Genomic DNA, 21,112 nt, shown 5'->3' on the forward strand with positions numbered 1-21,112 from the left:
CTATTGCCCCTGGGCAACGAAAAGCTGTTTTGGACACATCTTCTTCTGCAATGAAGATCTGGTTATACCCAGAATATCCATCCAACATACTTAGATATTTGAAGCCTGCGGCTGAATCTACTAGCATTTCTGCCACAGGCATGGGATATTCATCCTTAGGCGTTGCTGCATTTAGATCACGAAAATCTATGCACACTCTTAATGAACCATTCTTTTTAATAACTGGCACAATATTAGCAATCCATTCAACATACCTTGTGGTTCTGATGAATTTGCATCGTAGAAGTCTATCGACCTCTGCTTTGATCTTCAAATGAATTTCTGGTGCGAACCTCCTAGGAGTCTGTTTGATGGGCTTTTTCCCCTCTTTTATGGGCAGCTTTAATTCGACCAAGTCTCTTCCTAAACCAGGCATCTCGTCGTAATCCCATGCAAAGCAATCTTTGTTTTCTTTCAATAACTTAATGACTCTCGATTTCAATGCTGGCTCTAATTTTGCACTGACATATGTTACCCTCTTCTGATCTCTATCTCCAAGATTTACTTCTTTGAGTGGATCTTGGGCTAACATTTTGATATTTGCCCCCAATGGGTCTTTCTCGAATCCCAAAGGTTCTTCGTCGTAGATTGCATCCAGCCTTTGACTCAACTCTTCATCTGAAATCTTTCCAGCTTGAACTGTATCTTCAAGGAATTGAGGGATCGAACGCATACCAGCATCTGTCGTTTCTTCCTTTCCTGAAATTGTATCAACAATCATGTTTGACAATTCGGCTTCGAGAGCCGTCTTTCTTTTGTTCTCGGCTATGTAAGCCGAAATCTTTTCGAAGTAGGATGACTCAGGCATCATCAACATCGTCGTCCCAGCCTATTGGCCGTATTGTTGGAAAATCCTCTATTGGTGCGGTATCTTCTGGACCGTCCATTATTTCTCTATTCCATTGGAACCCATTTGGGTGCAAAGACAAATAGTATAAAGCATTCTTATTTGGGGTGTATATATCTTCTGCAGCATGGCAAGGCCCTATGTTTGCTAAATTCCTATCGAAACTGGTTTTATTGACTTGATTAACTTCAGCCATGTAGTAACTCTGATCCCCTTCAATGTTCTCTACTATACCATCTTCCCTCCAAATGGTTAATCTTTGATGCATTGTCGAAGGCACTGCAGTAACTCCATGGATCCAATCTCTTCCTAACAAAAGATTGTAGTTTGCCTTCGCTGGTATCACCATGAACATCGTTGGTCTAGTGACCAAACTCACAGTTAAATTCACTTGAATGACACCAAGAGTTTGCCCGATTTTGCCTTCGTAGTTAGACAAGACCATATTATGTGGCCTTATATCAGTGTCGAACATACCAATTCTCTTTAACATGTACTGGGGCATTAAGTTCACTGCTGCCCCTCCATCTACCAGGACTTTGTTAATGCCAACATTTTCAATCTTAGCCCTTATGAAGAGTGGTTTTAGATGGTTTCTCATACCTTCATCTGGCCTCTCGAAGAATGCATTCTGCTCTTCAACTGCCCCGTTGTTTAGCACATAATAACACATAGGTTTGTGTCTTGCCATCTCTTCTATATCAGCTTCCTCACAATCTTCAGCTTCTGTTTCTTGATTAAACTCATGAGGGAGCACTGACACCATGTTGCAATTGAGGTTTATGGACGATACTCCATCTGAGTCGAAATCGTTTGTCATTCTATCGTCTTCTTTCCAAGGGCTGGAATGCACCTTCTCTTCTTCCTTCTCGTTTTCAAAGTCGAACAATTTGCGTTCTACTAGAGGTTTACTTATCCTTGCCCCCTGGGTTTGGACTTGGTTGCTACTAGACTCTCCAATCTCCCTTGGTTTGTATTCTCTTTGGGCCTTCTTCATCCTCTGATGCCTTCTCCATTGAGATCTGGACATAGGATTTTTGCCTTTGTAATTCTCCAACCTGTAGATCTCTCGATTTGAGGTGTGAACTTGATTCCTGTATGCCATTGCAGTCCTTCCCCCTTGGTCCCAACTTCGCTATTTGTTGGTTCTCGCACCAGCTTGCATCCATCTATCCCTGGGTATGTCTGCAGGGACATTGAACGTGACTCTTCGAGCTATAGGGTGTGAGCTGTCAAGCCTCTTCGATGGGGTCCATATGTCGAACCCATACAGGTTGGGACGAAGCCCCTGGGTTTCTCGACCCATATAGAAATATACCCTTTCGAATGATCGTGCTAGCAATTTGTCATAGACTGCTCCACATCTGGGACACAATGCAATCTCAGTGTTTTCCTTATGACACTTGACCAAGAAACCCACCAAGCTTTCTTCCTTCCTTGGATACACCTTCAGCAATAGGTTTCCTCCTCTCCAGGGTTGTTCCAATCTTTCTCGCAAGGCTTTTTCGAAATTAGCCTGAACCCTTTGATTCAGCATGATTGAACATCTTGGGCACATCAGCATTTTTCCACCGTTTTTCTCATGACAATTCCAGAGATAATCTTTCAAGCTTTCCCCTCTTGGTGGGATTTCAATGTTTCCTTTCTCCCTTATCAGCCATTTTTCTAGTTCTTCTATTTCAGACAAAGGACGCCTAACATTGACCATATTAACAACTGCCGGAGGAGCTTCAGAAATATGTATCTGCTGAAGTTTCACCCTGAGGTCTTCAGTGGCCTTGCTAGTTTTTTCTTTCAGATCTTCAGTCATAGCTGCATCGAAAGGTTCTTCAACATCAGTATTGAAGACTTTGTTGTCATTTAGGCTTTCAGTAGCCTACTTTCCAGTTGAAATCGTCTCCGATTTAGCAACATCTAGTTCAGACACTTCCACCATGTTGACGTCAAGTGGTTAACACAGGTTAGTGGTAGCGACATTCAAAGGGTCTGTGTCAACCTTCATATGACTCTTGGTTTTGTCAGCGAATTTCAGACGTCCGTCCTTGATAGCATTCTGAATTAGATCCCTGAAAAGAAAACATTGTGAGGTTTTATGGCCTAAAAAACCATGATATTTGCAAAAGCCTCGTTTCTTCCGTTGTTCTAACGGAGGAACTTTGGAATTAAGAGGCACTATCATCTGGCCATCTTTTACTAATAAATCAAATATTTCGTCACATTTAGTGACGTCAAATGTATAAGTTTTCTTAGGAAATCTATCGTTTTTATCATTCTCTACTGGATTTTTTCCATTGGCCAGTGTGAGCAATTTGCAAGAATAAGGTGGCGCTTCTTTTAACTCTGCTAGGTCTATTTCGACCTCTTACATGCTGTATGAATCTTCGAAAGATTCACCGTCGACGTCTTCAGCCTCGACGTATGCTATTTTTTCTTTCTTTTAACTTTTATTCGCTCTGGCCTTTTCTGCTTTAAGTCGTTCGACTTGTCGAACCCTGTCTGCCAATTGGGCCATGTCCCTTAGGTATTGAGTATCCAATTTCTTTCGAATTGAATAATCTAAACCGCCTGCAGCCATTTTGACTAATTCATGCTCTGGGACAGTCGTGAAGCATCTTGATTTCAACAAACGGAACCTATTTAAGTAATCATCTATATTCTCCGTGAACTTCCTCTTGATGCTAGCCAATTCTTTCAGACTTATCTTGGTTTGACCCATGTAAGACTGTTCATGGAATAATCTCTCCAAGTGTGCCCATGCATCTATGGAATTCGGGGGTATGGTGGTGAACCAAACGAAAGCATTCTCTGTTAGCGAACGAAGGAAGTATTTAATTCTCAAATCTTCGTTCCCCGCTAGATCTCCTGCTTCTGTTAGATATCTGGCTATGTGTTCCACCATTGATTCATTTGTGTCCCCTGAAAATTTAGTGAATTTTGGTACTTTGGTACCCCTTGGCAATTCTGTTTGCATAACATAGTCTGCTATGGGGGATGTATAATTTGGACGTCAGAGTCCAGTATTGAGGCCATTGTTAGCCATTATTCTCTCTATCATGGCAATGAGATTGTTCTCTGTTGCCAAATTGTCTCTCCTAACCCTATGCACAACTTCGTCAGGATGTTCCTTCCTTCTCACTACAACTACATTAGGCTGTTGCTGGGAAACTGCTTGTTGGCCAACGTTAGTCGTTTGACTTCGAGTTTCTAAATCTATCACTTGGTTTTGTTCAACTGGTGTTGGCCTAGGTGGCTGTATTGCGGTTCGAACTGGTTCTAGAATGGGTTCCCCATCCTGATAGGTTGATTGGTTGTTTCTTCGCCTATTTTGTGGAACTCCTAAAAAATCCGCCATTCGATTTATTTGAGATGATGTTTTCTGGAAAGTTTCCACATTATCCTGATTAGTCCTGGCAATGTTTGTTGCTAATGGATTCAAAATTGACCCCAATTCTTTAGCAAGGATTCATAACATATCATGGTTACTTGCATCCATTTCTTGTCGAAATGCTGCTTGACTATTTGTAGTGAAAGGGGTATTTGGGCAGAGAAACCTGTATTCTGTGCGCCTCGACCTATCGAACTGACATTCGGCGAAAATGCCGTCGGATTAGTTGTAGTGTATGTAGGCCATGGTCCTCGTAAACCTGTCATATATGAATATGGCATTCAATATGGATTATTGGGTCTCCATCCTTCGAAGGTGGATGATGGTCCTGGGGAAAATAATTGACTTGCAACGTTTATCGAGAAAGGTGGTATCTCGCTCGCGCTGATGAATGGAGGCGCAGTGGTCGAACTCGAAACTGGTATAGTCCCTATCGTCTCTGTAGTATTTTCGGGTATCGCCTGGGAACTACCTATAGGTTCAGATCCTGTCGAAACCGGTATAGCCTGCGCCTCTTGAGTAGAAGTCGAAACATGTGTAGAATTTGCCGCTACTGTTCCTGACCCTTGTGGGGGATTCTCATCTACCCCTCCACTTGCCGCATTGACCATTTTCTTGTTGTACCTTCGTTTGGGAATCGGTTGTGCACTGTTGGTTAACTTACCGTTCCTAAGGTTCATACAAGGTCTTGATATTTTCTAGACAAAACAAAAAAAAATCAATTAATAACAATCTGTTTGACACTGCCCCACTAGGCGTGCCAATTTGTTTACGGTGATTTCCGGTAAACAACCGCTAGTCCTCCAAACTATAAAATATACTTTGGTTATTCGCAGGATCGACTAGATTGATCCTAGGACATAGTCAAACAATTGTCTTTCGATATGATTTGATTCATGCTTGTTTGTTCTGGCTTCATGAAAACTTGTTTATGATATGATCATGTGAATGTTTACTTAAAAACAACACTTGTTACACACATAAGTATGTCTTTCGATGAAGAAATATAAACAAAGGCGTATAAACTGCAGAAATGTAAAAGCGCAGGAATGTAACGTGCAAGAATGTAAAATGCAAAAATATAAAGTGCTTCGAAATGAAAGTTAGACGAAATAAAGAAGTGCAGGAATGTAAATAACAGGAAGCAAATGAAAGCAGTAATAATGAAAAGATGCTTGAATAAAGAAAAATACAAATGTATTAAACTGGTGTTGGTGTCATACGTACATTTCTCAGTGATCGGTAAACAAAAACTTGATCGGTAAAATAGCAAGTGTACTATTTTGCCTCTGTAGTAATAAAGGGAAAATTCCCCGAATATCGATCTCAAGGACTGCGTGATATTATAGAGTTAGTAGGAATTCAATTAAACAAAAAGCCTTGGGGGCTTTGGTTTTTATGATTACGAATTAAATTGCAAATAAACTTAAAAAGGGTTGATTTGGCCAAATATGAGTAACATGCCAGGGTAGGTGTGTGCATTAACATGTAACAATTCTGAACCCTTGTTTCATTAACAAAATTCAACTTGTCAATTACTGGTTCTTAAGGGTATTTGCTCCTAAGTCTTTAGTGGGCAAACCTTTGAACATTGAAATCCTAATCCCAAAGTCCTTCGAAATTAGTAATCAAATCAAGTATTATTATAATCAAGAAAAATTCGGTTACTATAGGGTATCCCTAGTCCTAGGTGATATCTACTATAGTATAATGGTATAAAAACCCTAACAATGGATGTCAATCCTAATTGTCAGTCATAAATCAATCCAGTTGGTCCGACGAGGAAAGCATTAAAAACCTTATACCATTAAATTGAACATGAAAGAGAAATATGTTATTGAAATTCGGAATTCAAAATCATCACAAATGTTAATCAGGGACACCCCCCTAGCATTGGAGGGTTTAGCTACTCATATCATCCAAAGAAATTACAAAGATATCAAATAAAGACATTACAATAGAGATGATGAACTTTGATCTTCAATGGCTTCCGCTCATGAGAGTTCTCTATTCTTCTCCAATTGCATAGGCTTCCTTTCTCAATCCTCCAATTCTTCGTGTGGCAAAAAGATCCCTAATTCATCTTGAACATTCTCCTAAATGATGCAGACTCACTTAAGTTGGTTGGAAATTCCGAAAACACCCTTTCAGCCCAACCAATGCACAAAATAATAAAAGTCACTGAAAACAGTGTCATCACCCAACACGGGCCGTGTTGAGCAACACGGGCACCCGTGTTGGCCCTCTGTTCTTTATTTTCATTCTTTAAGTCCCAGGCTTAGCAACACGGGCCGTGTTGAGCAACACGGGCACCCGTGTTGCACCACTGTTTTTCATTCTTTCCAAACTTTGTTCCAGTTCTCTACCTGACACGGCCCGTGTTGAGCAACACGGCCACCCGTGTCAGGCCTCCTGAATCATGCTTTTTGAACTTCCTCGAAACTCCGAGTTTTGCACTGATTTATTCCGATTTATCCATATGAGCCTGAAAACATTAAAACACACAACCAAAGCATAAAATGACGAATAAAGAAATAAAACACTCAATAACATAACTTAAACATACTTAAAAACAACGGTAAATATATGTGTGAAAACCACTGATCAAACTCCCCCAAACTTAAACCGTTGCTTGACCTCTAGCGACAATTACAAAAGTTAATGACCTCCAAAGCACACGGTTTTCATACGTGAGATATCCGTCTGTATTGATCAAGAAACAGTTGGTTCGGCATTCACATGACGCGACGAGTTTCTGTTACCACTTTAAACCTCAATCTCCCGTTTCGGATACCTCTCCAACTATGCTTTGCACTTAAGTCTCTTTCCGATTTTCCTCCTCTTTCATTCGGACAATCATATTAAGGCACTGCATTTCTTCTAATAATCATCACCTGCATGAGACGAATCAAGGCTTCTGGTTTTCTTTTCCTGGCACCAAACTAGCAGCATTGGCTACATTTTATTCCCGATGAAATTTTCAAACTTTGCAGTTATATATTGTCCTTTTGGACGACGTTTGGGGATCAATCTCCTTTGGGCTGAATAACCGGGTGAGGGTTACCCAACTTAGCGAGCCGATTGCCTTTTACCGCCTTTTCATCATTTGGTGCCAACTTTATATCTCTTTTTTTTTTCTCAACCAGTCATCATGCAAGTGAATCTGAATTCTGCCAGACTGTATCGATAAACTACTCGAGAAGTACTTCTCAGGAGACAAGTACTATGGTGCAAATCTACACGTTAGACTCGTATCTCTTTCAGGGAACCAAGGGTGCTTAAACAAACCTCTTCTTGTCACATTATTTCGCACTTCCTGTCCTCAAACAATCCTCGCTTCATCTCTATATACTATTCCCGATCGCTCTTTAGGATCAAAAACTTCTTCAACAAAAATTAAAATTTCGGTCAAAATTTGGGCAGAATTCACTTTATGGTTTCACATCATACCAATAACATAAAAATAAAATGCAAAGAGAAGAGCCTCCCCCAAACTTGAACTAAACATTGGCCTCAGTGTTTCAGAACGAGCCTGAGAGAGGTGACTCACAGAGGATAATGCACTCTAATGATCACTTCCAAGCTTTCACCAGAGACATCCTCTTTTATTTCCTGAAAATAAAATAAACAAACAGAGAAATTAATTATTAAAACCGTGGGTTGCCTCCCACGAAGCGCTTCGTTTAACGTCGCATAGCTCGACGGTCCATTACCCTTTATTATGGAGGGTATTTCCTTTTCCACACCTTGTTGCTTGTCACTTTTGCAACCACGAACTCATGAAGATAAAAAGCGTGGCTAACTTCTCTCTTCATTTTGCTTCCCACATTCTTCTTGACTCCCTTCGCTTTCTTATGACTTTTGACAGCTACATAAGTTGGTTCCACCCGAGAGGCTATGCTTGACACTTTTTCTTGGAGATTTTTAGGATTTTTGTCTTCTTTTTCACCTTCTGTCATACCAGCTGAAGTTTTCTCATTCATACCTGCCCTATTTTTCTTAACTCCTAACATCTTCAAGGTTACTTCTTCATCAAATGATTTTAGCGTTAGTGTCCCTTTTTCAATGTCAAAGTTGCAGCGGCCTGTCGACAAAAATGGTCTCCCAAGAAGGATAGGAGTTTCTTCGTCTTCCGGAATATCCATGATGTGGAAGTCAACAGGGAATACAAACTTATCAACTTCCACTAGTACATCTTCAACTACCCCATAGGATTTCTTGACGGTGTGATCAGCGAACCTTAACTGTGTCTTACTTTCACTAATCTTTTCTAATTCAAGCTTTTTGAAAATGGACAAAGGCATTAAACTCACACTAGACCCAGAATCGAGGAGTACCTTTTTAAAAGCTATATTCTTGATAGTGCATGGTATCGCCACCGCCCTAGGGTCTTTCCTCTTTATCGGGATCTTTCTTGCTGTCGAGACTATACCACACTTCTCGGTTGCAATTTTTGGCTCTCCTCCTAGTGATCTCTTTTTCGCCAACACCTCCTTCATAAATTTTTTATACAAAGGCATGTGTTCAAGTGCTTCAAAGAATGGTAGATTTACCTCTAACTTTTTGAACAATTTTGTAAACTTTTCAAAGTCTTTATCTCTTGAAACCTTCTTTGTCACTCTGGAGGGGAAAGGTAGTTTTATCACCGGTTCAGCGTCTTTCTTATTTTTTTCTTCAATTGGTTTAACTGGTGGTACCACAACTTCTGGCTCTTTTGGATTCTCTCTTATTTCCAGATCCACCTCTATTACCATGGGGTCATCTATTTCCTCTTTTTCTTTTTCTTTTTCAGATTTTGCTACTCTCCTACTTCTTGTAGTAACAGCATTAATCTTCTTTTGGTCTTTCGGATTTTTCACAGTTGAGCTCGGAAGGGTACCTTGTGCCTGTAGAGTGAGATGCTGTGCTATCTGCCCCACTTGAACTTCCAGATTTTTAATTGAGGTCGAAGTGTTTCTGTGGTTGTTTCTTGTTTCTTCTTGGAACTGAGAACACTGCCCAGCTAATCTTTCAATTGCCACTTCCCACTCTGCCTTCTGGGTACCTTGTTGTTGTTGATCTTTCCAAGCAAAATTTGGATGATTCTTCCACCCCGGATTATAGGTGTTAGAATACGAGTTGTTTTGCCTTAGGAATTTGATTTCTTCAATCTGCTTGGGAGTAGCAAAACAGTACACCGTTTGGTGTGGGCCATTACAGATTTCACAGCTGACAGGTTGAGCTTGTTGACCTTGAGCCACCTGTTGTTTACCTATATTCATAGCCTTCAATTTCTTTTCAACTTCTGCGGCTATCGCATATTCAACTCGAGTTTTAGAAGTCTCCAGCTTGAGATCAATGATTCCTTCCGGTTTGCTAGCACACCTGTCATACAATTCCAAATGCTCATTTGCAGCTATTACTTCAATGATTTTGATGATGCCTGAGGCTGTTGTGAAATTTGTCGAGCCTCCAGCTGCTGTATCAATTAACTGTTTTGTTTCCATTCTGAGCCCATTGACAAATACTTGCATCTGTTCACTCTTGTCCATATTGTGAGTGGGACATGCTACTAGAATTCTTTTGAATCTTTTGTATGCATCTCCTAAGGGCTCACTGATCGGTAAAATAGCAAGTGTACTATTTTGCCTCTTATAATAATAGGGAAAATTCCCCGAATGTCGATCTCAGGGACTACGCAGGAATAATGAGTTCAATTCAAGGTTCAATTAAACAAAAACTTCAATGGGGTTTTGTTTGGTAATTATAACTTAACGAAAAATAGAATAAGCAGTAAATGAAATTGACTTTGTAACAAATATGAGTAACATGCTAGGGATAGTGGATGATTGACAATGTAACAACTCTGAAATTTCTATTGCAACAACTTATTTTCAAAAATCAATTACCGGTTCTTAAGGTTGTTTGATCCTAAGTCCTTAGTGAAAAAACCTTGGATCCTTCATCGTAAACCCTAAGTCCTTAGAAATTTACGATGAAATCAAGCAATTAGTTATCAAGAATATTCGGTTGCTATAAGGTATTCCTAGTCCTAGGTAATATCTACTATAGCATATTCTCATGAAAGCATTATCAATGGTGGTCCGCCTAAATGATAATCATAGATCAATTCCAATTTTTCCGAAAGGAAAAGCATTAGAAACATCAAGAGAATAAATCAACAATTAAAAACATGATTGTTATCGCAATTGCAAACTCAGAGTCATTACAAAGTGAAATCAGAGCCACCCCCCTAGCATTGGGGGGTTTAGCTACTCATAGTATTAAAAGGAAACACGATATTGAATAAAGACATTACAAGAGATTGGAGGGGATTGAATCTTCAATTGCTTCCATTCATGAAGATCTTCTTCTCTCCCAAACCCTTGCTTTCTCCAATCTTCCCCTGTATTCTTTTCTCCAATCTGTCAAAAGTTCCTTCTCTCTTTCCCTAAAGTTGTTTTTATATTGTGTCTTCCATTTAGGTTGAAGCCAAATATCAAAAATACCCTTAATGATCCCCTTTGAGTGAGGAAACACATAAAAATATAATCAGCACGCATCATCAACACGGGCCGTGTTGCTGCACACGGGCGCCCGTGTGTAAGTTTAAAAGTGCGCCTAAGAGGGGGGGTGAATTAGGTTTTCAAAGATTTATCCAGTTTTTAGGATACTTGTACTTATTTTTCTGGTTAAGTGTTTGAAGGTTTTTGAATGGTTCTTTTCTTTTCTTGATAATGGTGATAAAGCGGTAAATTGCGGAAAAGTAAAGAACACAACGATATATACTGGTTCCCCTCACAATCCGAGAGTACTCCAGTCCCCTTTCAAACACGAAAGAGATTTTACTATTGTTAGATCTTTGTACAAGCCTATACCTAGACTCCTCCTACAATCTTCTAACAAAACCACCAAGAACAACCCTCTTGGGTTTCAATAAGTCCTTAAGAGAACACCCTCCCTAAGGATACCTCTTGTTTCCAAAACTATGGACAACAAGGTTACACCTACCAAGAACAATCCTCTTGGATTTATAAACTTGATTATGAGAACAATCCTCTCACTAATCAACAACCCTTACTTCCAACAATCTTGGATAGCAAGTCAATAATAACAAAGAATATTTGAATAATAAATTTGATGAACATATATCAATCTATAAGATTGATCTTCTCTTTCAAGCAAGACAATTTACAATGATCTAATAGTGCTCAAGTGTTTATATATGAATGAGAAACTTTTCTAACAATGTGTAGAAAAAGTTTCAATGAAAGTTTATGAATGATGAACACTTTGTTTGAAAATATTTGTGAGAATAAGGTTTGTAAATTGTAATGAAAGAGGTGAATTGTAAATCTGAAATGTATAGTATTTATATGTGACTATATGCCTCTTAGAATGGTTGCATACTGATAGAACAATGCAATGGTTCAAGGTTTGAAAGATGAATTCGTTTGGGACAGATTTAACATGAAAAGTTGTGATCCTTCAGCAGTAATCGGTTACCAGAAGTAGGGTAATCGGTTACCCAAATGTAACGTTCATATTTTTCAAAATTTCAACACAGTAACCGGTTACTGAAACCTGGGTAACCGGTTACCCATACAAAAACCAGTGGGAAAATTCTCAGTAACCGGTTACTGAAACCAGGGTAACCGGTTACCTCAGCATAAAATGTGAAAATGCATGTTTTTCAAGGTTGGAAACTTATGCCATGCATATATAAGATTGGACATGCATATGTATGAAATTTTATATGATTTTTGAGCACTAAGGAACATCAATGTAAAAGGAATTAGCTTGTACCATTATGATATGAAGATCAATCAAACAAAGCTAATCTCCATGAAAGTTGCAATCTTGATCCATTTGTAATTTGATCTTTTTGCTCATCCTTTATTGATGTATACTCATGATAGTTGTCTTCATCAAAACATAATGTTGTAGAGGCTTGCCTTCACATTCTCCCCCTTTTTGATGATGACAACCTTTGAAATATGAAGTGTAATGTTCTTATGTGAATGCTCCCCCTAAATTTGATAACTCCCCCTTGATCAAAGCTCTCCCTTGATTTATAGAGAATTTTACTTCTTTGTGGCTGCAAATATTAGAGACAAGCAAGCATACACATACACACAAATATCTTCTCCCCCTTTGTCATTATCAAAAAGGATGGGAAAAAGATAAATTATTGAAAATAAAATATGAACACAATTAATTCTTTACCTATGAGTTTTAACTCATGAGTGACTTCATCAAACATTCATCTTTGGTGAATATTATTTTGAAGCTTTTGTTACAAAGTTGACTTTTGCTTAGAAGATTTTGCTTTAGTCTTTCAACATAAGGTAAGTCTTCAATTGATATGAAATTTAGTTGTATGTAAGATTGGACATGCATATGTATGAAATTTTATATGATTTTTGAGCACTAAGGAACATCAATGTAAAAGGAATTAGCTTGTACCATTATGATATGAAGATCAATCAAACAAAGCTAATCTCCATGAAAGTTGCAATCTTGATCCATTTGTAATTTGATCTTTTTGCTCATCCTTTATTGATGTATACTCATGATAGTTGTCTTCATCAAAACATAATGTTGTAGAGGCTTGCCTTCACATTCTCCCCCTTTTTGATGATGACAACCTTTGAAATATGAAGTGTAATGTTCTTATGTGAATGCTCCCCCTAAATTTGATAACTCCCCCTTGATCAAAGCTCTCCCTTGATTTATAGAGAATTTTACTTCTTTGTGGCTGCAAATATTAGAGACAAGCAAGCATACACATACACACAAATATCTTCTCCCCCTTTGTCATTATCAAAAAGGATGGGAAAAAGATAAATTATTGAAAATAAAATATGAACACAATTAATTCTTTACCTATGAGTTTTAACTCATGAGTGACTTCATCAAACATTCATCTTTGGTGAATATTATTTTGAAGCTTTTGTTACAAAGTTGACTTTTGCTTAGAAGATTTTGCTTTAGTCTTTCAACATAAGGTAAGTCTTCAATTGATATGAAATTTAGTACTCCAACTTTGTCAATGCCAAGAATTCTTCCTTTAAGGTATTCTTCATATGTGAAATCACCCTTGGACTTTAAAACTAGATTTGAAAGTTAGTTTATGTCTCCCATCAAATGCTTAGATCCACCACTTGACAAAAACACCATAGATTTTAAGTGGTCCTCAAGCAAACCTACAAAACAAATTAAGTTTGATTTGGTACCCAATGTGCTTTGGGTCCATCATAGTTAGTTCCTTTCTTCACCCATACATAATGTCCACTAGGAACACTAAAGTTCCTTACATAACAAGCATTGGGTGTGTGACCAATAATACCACAATAAAAACAAGTAGGTTCAAAGTTGCTTTTATATCTAGGAACATATGGTTTCTTTTTAGGAAACCTTTTAGGATGATGATAAACCTTTTGTGCTTTACCCAATTTGTTGAATTGTTCACCTGCCTTCACAAAGATAGTTTTACTAGTACTTGGTTTAGACTTTGCATATCCAAGACCACTTTTATCATTAGGGAATCTTTGTTGCCTAAGGACACCTTCCAACCCAATTTGTCCTTTTTCATACCTTTCAAGGACTCTCTTTATTTGAATAATTTGAAAAAAAATTGATTCACAATTCTTGCATGCAACACTATTTTCTTGAACACTAATTATTTTTCCTTTGTCATCTTTTTGTTCTTCTTCAATTATCTTAACCTTCTCTTCTAAAGATGATATTATTTTCTTTTGAGATGAGATAGTTTTATAGAGAATTTTGCACTCATTTAAAAATTCATTTATAGCATCTTGAACATCATTATCAAAAAGAGAAAATTCATTACTAACCTCATTGTCTTCACCATCAGAATGGTGTGTTGCTACCAATGCAAGTTTCACATGTTCTTCATCTGAAGATGAACTTATTTCATTGTCATCCCATGCTACATATGCTTTCTTTGATTTTTTATCCTTATTTTTCTTGAAGTATTTGTCCTTCTTTACAAGTTTAGGGCATTCACTTTTGACATGTCCTCTTTCTCCACATTCAAAGCATTTAATCTTCCTTGTTGGTGCTTCCTCTTTAATGATTTCCTTTTTCTTTTCTTTTCTTAGAAATTTTTCAAACTTTTTGATAAACTCATTATCTTCTTCACTAGTGGATTCATCATCTTGATTGCTATCATGATGCTTGACTCTTGTCTTCAAGGCAATATCTTTTGAATCTTTCATTTGAATTTCATGCGTTTCAAGTCTTCCGAGTTCTGTTTCATATTCTTGAAGTTTACCGAACAAGGTTGCAGAAGTCATTTTTGATAGATTCTTTTTCTCGGATATCGCCGTTACTTTCGGTTGCCATTCTCTTGTTAAAGATCTAAGCACCTTTAGATTTAGTTCTTCGGTAGGGAGAGTCTTACCAAGTGCCTTCAAGTGATTTGTCAAATGAACGAATCGTTTTTGCAATTCGAGAATAGTTTCTCTGGGCTTCATTCTAAACAATTCGTATTCTTGACTTAAGGTATTCAATCTTGATCTTTTAACTTCAGCGGTACCTTCATGAGTTTCTACAAGAGTATCCCAAATTTCTTTTGATGTTGTACATGTTGATATTCGGAAGAATTCATCCATACTAAGAGCACCATGAAGAAGACTGATCGCCTTTTTGTCAGCAAGAACCCTTTTTCTATCATTATCATCCCATGACGCTTTAGGTTTCTCCGCTCCAACACCATTAACGACCGTTGTAGGAACATGAGGACCTTGTAGGACAGCCTCCCAAACTTCTTCTCCTTGTGCTTCTAGATGAGCCTTCATTTGGATTTTCCAAAAGTCAAAATATTCACCACAAAACAATGGAGGCTTGTTGTTAGAACCACCATCTTTGAAAACCAGTCTTTGATTTGCGGAAGCGATTCTGGATCTTTAGGAACAAGTTACCTATAACTTGCTCTGATACCAATTGTAAGTTTAAAAGTGCGCCTAAGAGGGGGGGTGAATTAGGTTTTCAAAGATTTATCCGGTTTTTAGGATACTTGTACTTATTTTTCTGGTTAAGTGTTTGAAGGTTTTTGAATGGTTCTTTTCTTTTCTTGATAATGGTGATAAAGCGGTAAATTGCGGAAAAGTAAAGAACACAACGATATATACTGGTTCCCCTCACAATCCGAGAGTACTCCAGTCCCCTTTCAAACACGAAAGAGATTTTACTATTGTTAGATCTTTGTACAAGCCTATACCAAGACTCCTCCTACAATCTTCTAACAAAACCACCAAGAACAACCCTCTTGGGTTTCAATAAGTCCTTAAGAGAACACCCTCCCTAAGGATACCTCTTGTTTCCAAAACTATGGACAACAAGGTTACACCTACCAAGAACAATCCTCTTGGATTTATAAACTTGATTATGAGAACAATCCTCTCACTAATCAACAACCCTTACTTCCAACAATCTTGGATAGCAAGTCAATAATAACAAAGAATATTTGAATAATAAATTTGATGAACATATATCAATCTATAAGATTGATCTTCTCTTTCAAGCAAGACAATTTACAATGATCTAATAGTGCTCAAGTGTTTATATATGAATGAGAAACTTTTCTAACAATGTGTAGAAAAAGTTTCAATGAAAGTTTATGAATGATGAACACTTTGTTTGAAAATATTTGTGAGAATAAGGTTTGTAAATTGTAATGAAAGAGGTGAATTGTAAATCTGAAATGTATAGTATTTATATGTGACTATATGCCTCTTAGAATGGTTGCATATTGATAGAACAATGCAATGGTTCAAGGTTTGAAAGATGAATTCGTTTGGGACAGATTTAACATGAAAAGTTGTGATCCTTCAGCAGTAATCGGTTACCAGAAGTAGGGTAATCGGTTACCCAAATGCAACGTTCATATTTTTCAAAATTTCAACACAGTAACCGGTTACTGAAACCTGGGTAACCGGTTACCCATACAAAAACCAGTGGGAAAATTCTCAGTAACCGGTTACTGAAACCAGGGTAACCGGTTACCTCAGCATAAAATGTGAAAATGCATGTTTTTCAAGGTTGGAAACTTATGCCATGCATATATAAGATTGGACATGCATATGTATGAAATTTTATATGATTTTTGAGCACTAAGGAACATCAATGTAAAAGGAATTAGCTTGTACCATTATGATATGAAGATCAATCAAACAAAGCTAATCTCCATGAAAGTTGCAATCTTGATCCATTTGTAATTTGATCTTTTTGCTCATCCTTTATTGATGTATACTCATGATAGTTGTCTTCATCAAAACATAATGTTGTAGAGGCTTGCCTGCACACCGTGTTGTTCTTCTGCTCCATGGCCAAAAATCATCTTTCCAGGCACCTTTTCACACGGACCGTGTCTGTGCACACGGGTGCCCGTGTAGATCCTTTGCCTTGGATCCAAAATTTCATTTCCAGCCACATTTCAACACGGGTCGTGTTGCTCCACACGGGTGCCCGTGTTGGCCTCTGAAATCAGCTTTTCCGACTTCTTTTCATCCACTCGTGCGCGCCGCAAGTTCCTTATTTTCACATGCATCAACCTATAACACTAACACTACCAAACAAAGGCATAAAGAAGATCTTTTGACATAAACTTTTAACCAAATGCAATGCAATACTATAAATTAGTAAATATGATAAACTTAACTTAAAAAGCAATAAAACAACCGAATGTGTTACCGAGATGATAAATTTGTGTCGGATGAAAGACAAAACTTAATAGAAATGGTGACCGATCACTCACCCTCCTTCTGCTTGAAGTTCAGAATGTCATACCTCTTCCTTATAAAGACCGAGGCGGGAAAATACTCATTTAAGAACGCTTTTTCCATCTCTTCCCATGATGTAATGCTGCCCGCTGGAAGGGAATAAAACCACTCATCTGCTTCTTCTGCCAAGGTGAATGGGAATATTCTCAGCTTCTTGGCCTCTTCTGTATGACCTTCGATTTTTAAAGTTGTACTCATGGTCAGAAACCTCTGTAAGTGCTTGTTTGCATCTTCATTAACCTTTCCGGTGAAAGGCTTTTTTTTGAGTTGAGTGATGGTGCTTGGATGCAATTGAAAATTAGGAACATTCACCGGTTGGTTGACAATAGTTAGCCTTCCTCCCGGTGTGTTTCTAGCACCATAGTCTCCGAGAAGTCTCTCTGGTGGTGGTACCTCGCCCATGATCTCTTCTTCACTTTCGGTGTCTGAACCAGAATGAACTGTAATAACTTCTTCCTCGGATTCCAGTTTAGTTTGACGAGCTTGTCTGCGCCTTGCGTGAAAAGTCCTTTCAATTTCTGCGTCTAAAAGAAATTCTGCTGAGGCCTTACCTCGCATAAACAGATTAGACAATTATTAGAATGAGGAACAAAAATAAAATAATTTTTTTTTTCTTTTCAGAAAATAAAATTTTAGTCGCAGAGCAACAAAATTCTAATTGAAATAAATCTAAAAACTCTATAATCTTCGGCAGTCCCCGACAACGGCGCCAAAAACTTGATCGGTAAAATAACAAGTGTACTATTTTTCCACTGTAGTAATAAAGGGAAAATTCCCCGAATATCGATCTCAAGGTATGCGTGATATTATAGAGTTAGTAGGATTTCAATTAAACAAAACTCCTTGGGGGTTTTGGTTTTTATGATTACGAATTAAATTGCAAATAAACTTAACAAGGGTTGATTTGGCCAAATATGAGTAACATGCTAGGGTAGGTGTGTGCATTAACATGTAACAATTCTGAACCCTTGTTTCATTAACAAAATTCAACTTATCAATTACTGGTTCTTAAGGGTATTTGCTCCTAAGTCCTTAGTGGGAAAACCTTTGAACATTGAAATCCTAATCCCAAAGTCCTTCGAAATTAGTAATCAAATCAAGTATTATTATAATCAAGAACAATTCGGTTACTATAGGGTATCCCTAGTCCTAGGTGATATCTACTATAGTATAATGGTATAAAAACCCTAACAATGGATGTCAATCCTAATTGTCAGTCATAAATCAATCCAGTAGGTCCGACGAGGAAAGCATTAAAAACCTTATACCATTAAATTGAACATGAAAGAGAAATATGTTATTGAAATTCGGAATTCAAAATCATCACAAATGTTAATCAAGGACACCCCCCTAGCATTGGGGGGTTTAGCTACTCATATCATCCAAAGAAATTACAAAGATATCAAATAAAGACATTACAATAGAGATGATGAACTTTGATCTTCAATGGCTTCCGCTCATGAGAGTTCTCTGTTCTTCTCCAATTGCATAGGCTTCCTTTCTCAATCCTCCAATTCTTCGTGTGGCAAAATGATCCCTAATTCATCTTGAAAATTCTCCTAAATAGTGCAGACTCACTTAAGTTGGTTGGAAATTCCGAAAACACCCTGTCAGCCCAACCACTGCACAAAATAATAAAAATCACTGAAAACAGCGTCGTCACCCAACACGGGCCGTGTTAAGCAACACGGGCACCCGTGTTGGCCCTCTGTTATTTATTCACCCTTCCCAGTCACCCTTGAAGCCAGCTACGTCCTAGAGTAAACATATCAATCTTCACCGGTTTGCTTATTTTTCTCAACTCTCAAACTCATAATTCATGCGTTGTTAATTAATTCCATGTATATATATTTGTCCATGATGATGCTTGGGATGATCTTGAACCACTATTTGTGAGCTTGCACGCAGGAATAAGGTTGTGCCATTGTTAGGGCACAAGACCTCTCCCCTTCGGTTCTTAATTTGCAAGTCGTTTCAGTCCAAATGGATGGCATATTCGTGATCGGGAGGTGATTTTAAGGGGGTCTGGACGTCTCTTTTTCTTTTTCTCTTCGCTTTTGCAGGTACCGCCGCCAGGGATGGCCGGAGAAGAAGGTCGGAAACGCGCAGTTCCGGTGGTCTTGATTCAAAGGTCTTATTTAACTTCCTACGTGGCACTAATAAGTGATCCCATTGGCGAGTCAGCAAATCCCATCCACCTTCGCCTCTTCTGATTCGCCCATCAAGATACTTGGGGTCCACTATGACTTTTCATCTGAATTTAATTATGGTTTTGCATTTTATATTTATTAAATTACTGCGAAGCCTTTGACGTATTGAACATGCAGCGCGATTGGCTAGAGGGAGCGTGCTGTAGCCTGGAAAACTTGAGTTCGAGTCCTCCCCATGACATGGATTTTTTTTCAGATCATTTGTCATACTTGTTCCACATATTCAGCGCATATGGCCAGCGAAGGTCTACGGTACACCCTCATCCAAGCACCATCAGATCTCCAGTAAACTCATATCTGCGCCCAGAAATTGCAGGCTCACCATTGACCACCAAGCAAGTGCCATATACGATCAGCACCAGGTTTTTACCTTTTCTTATTTGTTTTCTTTCTTTCTTTTTTGTTTCTTAAATTGTTTTATTATTTTCTTTTTTATACTGAATTTAGTTTATTTTCCTTCAAGACTTAGTTTTTTTTATAAAATTCTAATTTTTTCTTTATTTCATAAAATCTTAAAAAATGTTGTTTTAATAAATTAGCTAATTATACATTTAGGTTAATTTAATTAGTATGACTAGTTTAATCACCTATAAATTAGGATTAGTTTTTTAATCAATTAATTAGTATATTTTTAATTTAGTAATTAGGCTAATTTTAATTAATTTTAGGGTAATTATAATTAAATTTAGGTTTTTAATAAAATTAATTTTAGGTTTAAATTTTAATCATAGTCAGGTTTAGCCTTTAATCAAAACCATATCAAGAATGTAAGAGTTGTCTAACTACAGGCTCAGGCTTTCCCTTTAGGGTTTTTACCCTGTTAGGTTTTTACCTTTAGGTTTTAAGTTTTGTAATCAAACATTGAATTTCTTCATCGCGATTCTCTTCTCATCTCATATTCTGTGATTGTCGAATGCCTTCTGTTTAATATTTTATCTTTTAAATTTTGCCTTTTAATTTCTGCCCTTTTATTTAAATTTTCGCCTTTACATGTTGCCTAAATGAGTCTTTACATGTTTCCTAAATGACTATTATATCCTTCCCTTAGACTACCTGCCCTCTTTATGGTAGGGACAGTCTCATGGCGAACGATCCTCTCGATGACCCGATCACATCCAATTGAAAGACTTTCTGCCCTCTCATGGTATGGATAGATCCTTTCTCCCGAAAGACTTAAAGAACAAGAAAGACGAACTTAGGGTAGGTAGTTCTTAATTGCTTGCTCCATTCAAATCAACATCAAATGCTTTTCACACCTCCTTTTCAAAATGATTTCCAAAAGGCTACGCTTAATTACAAGCTAAAGTCCTTATTCAAATCTTTTCTAAACACACACGACACTTCAAACTTTTCAAACAAACAAGTGAGCTAAGCAATTAAGAGCCCATGGATAACCATGGATGCAAAGGGTGCCTTACATCTTCCCTTTGTATAACTTACCCCCTGAACTCAAAATCTTTCAAAGGTCTTTTCCTGTTCTTTTAGCCTTTCCAATTGGATAAAATAAAAGTCGGTGGCGACTCTTGCTATCCGCACATTTCGAATAAAGTCAGTTCACCGTATTACAGAACTGGCGACTCTGCTGGGGATGCTTTCGATTAAAAGAGGGGTTACCTTAAAGTTTAGGATCACTTTAATAATTGTTTGTTTGCTTGCTTTATTTTTCAAGGTTGTTTTGGGTATTTAATGGAAGATGAATCCTATACCCGGATTCGAGTGCACCTTAAGATAGGAGTGGCATAGTCATGGCGACCTCCCTTGTGTATGCTTGGGATTGGTCAATATGAGAGTTCACGCTTAAGTTAGGCCTCTATGGGTGTTTGCATGCCTCTTTTGCATGAGAGAG

This window comes from Vicia villosa, linkage group LG1, assembly GCF_029867415.1.
Source record: "Vicia villosa cultivar HV-30 ecotype Madison, WI linkage group LG1, Vvil1.0, whole genome shotgun sequence".
Classification (NCBI taxonomy): Eukaryota; Viridiplantae; Streptophyta; class Magnoliopsida; order Fabales; family Fabaceae; genus Vicia; species Vicia villosa.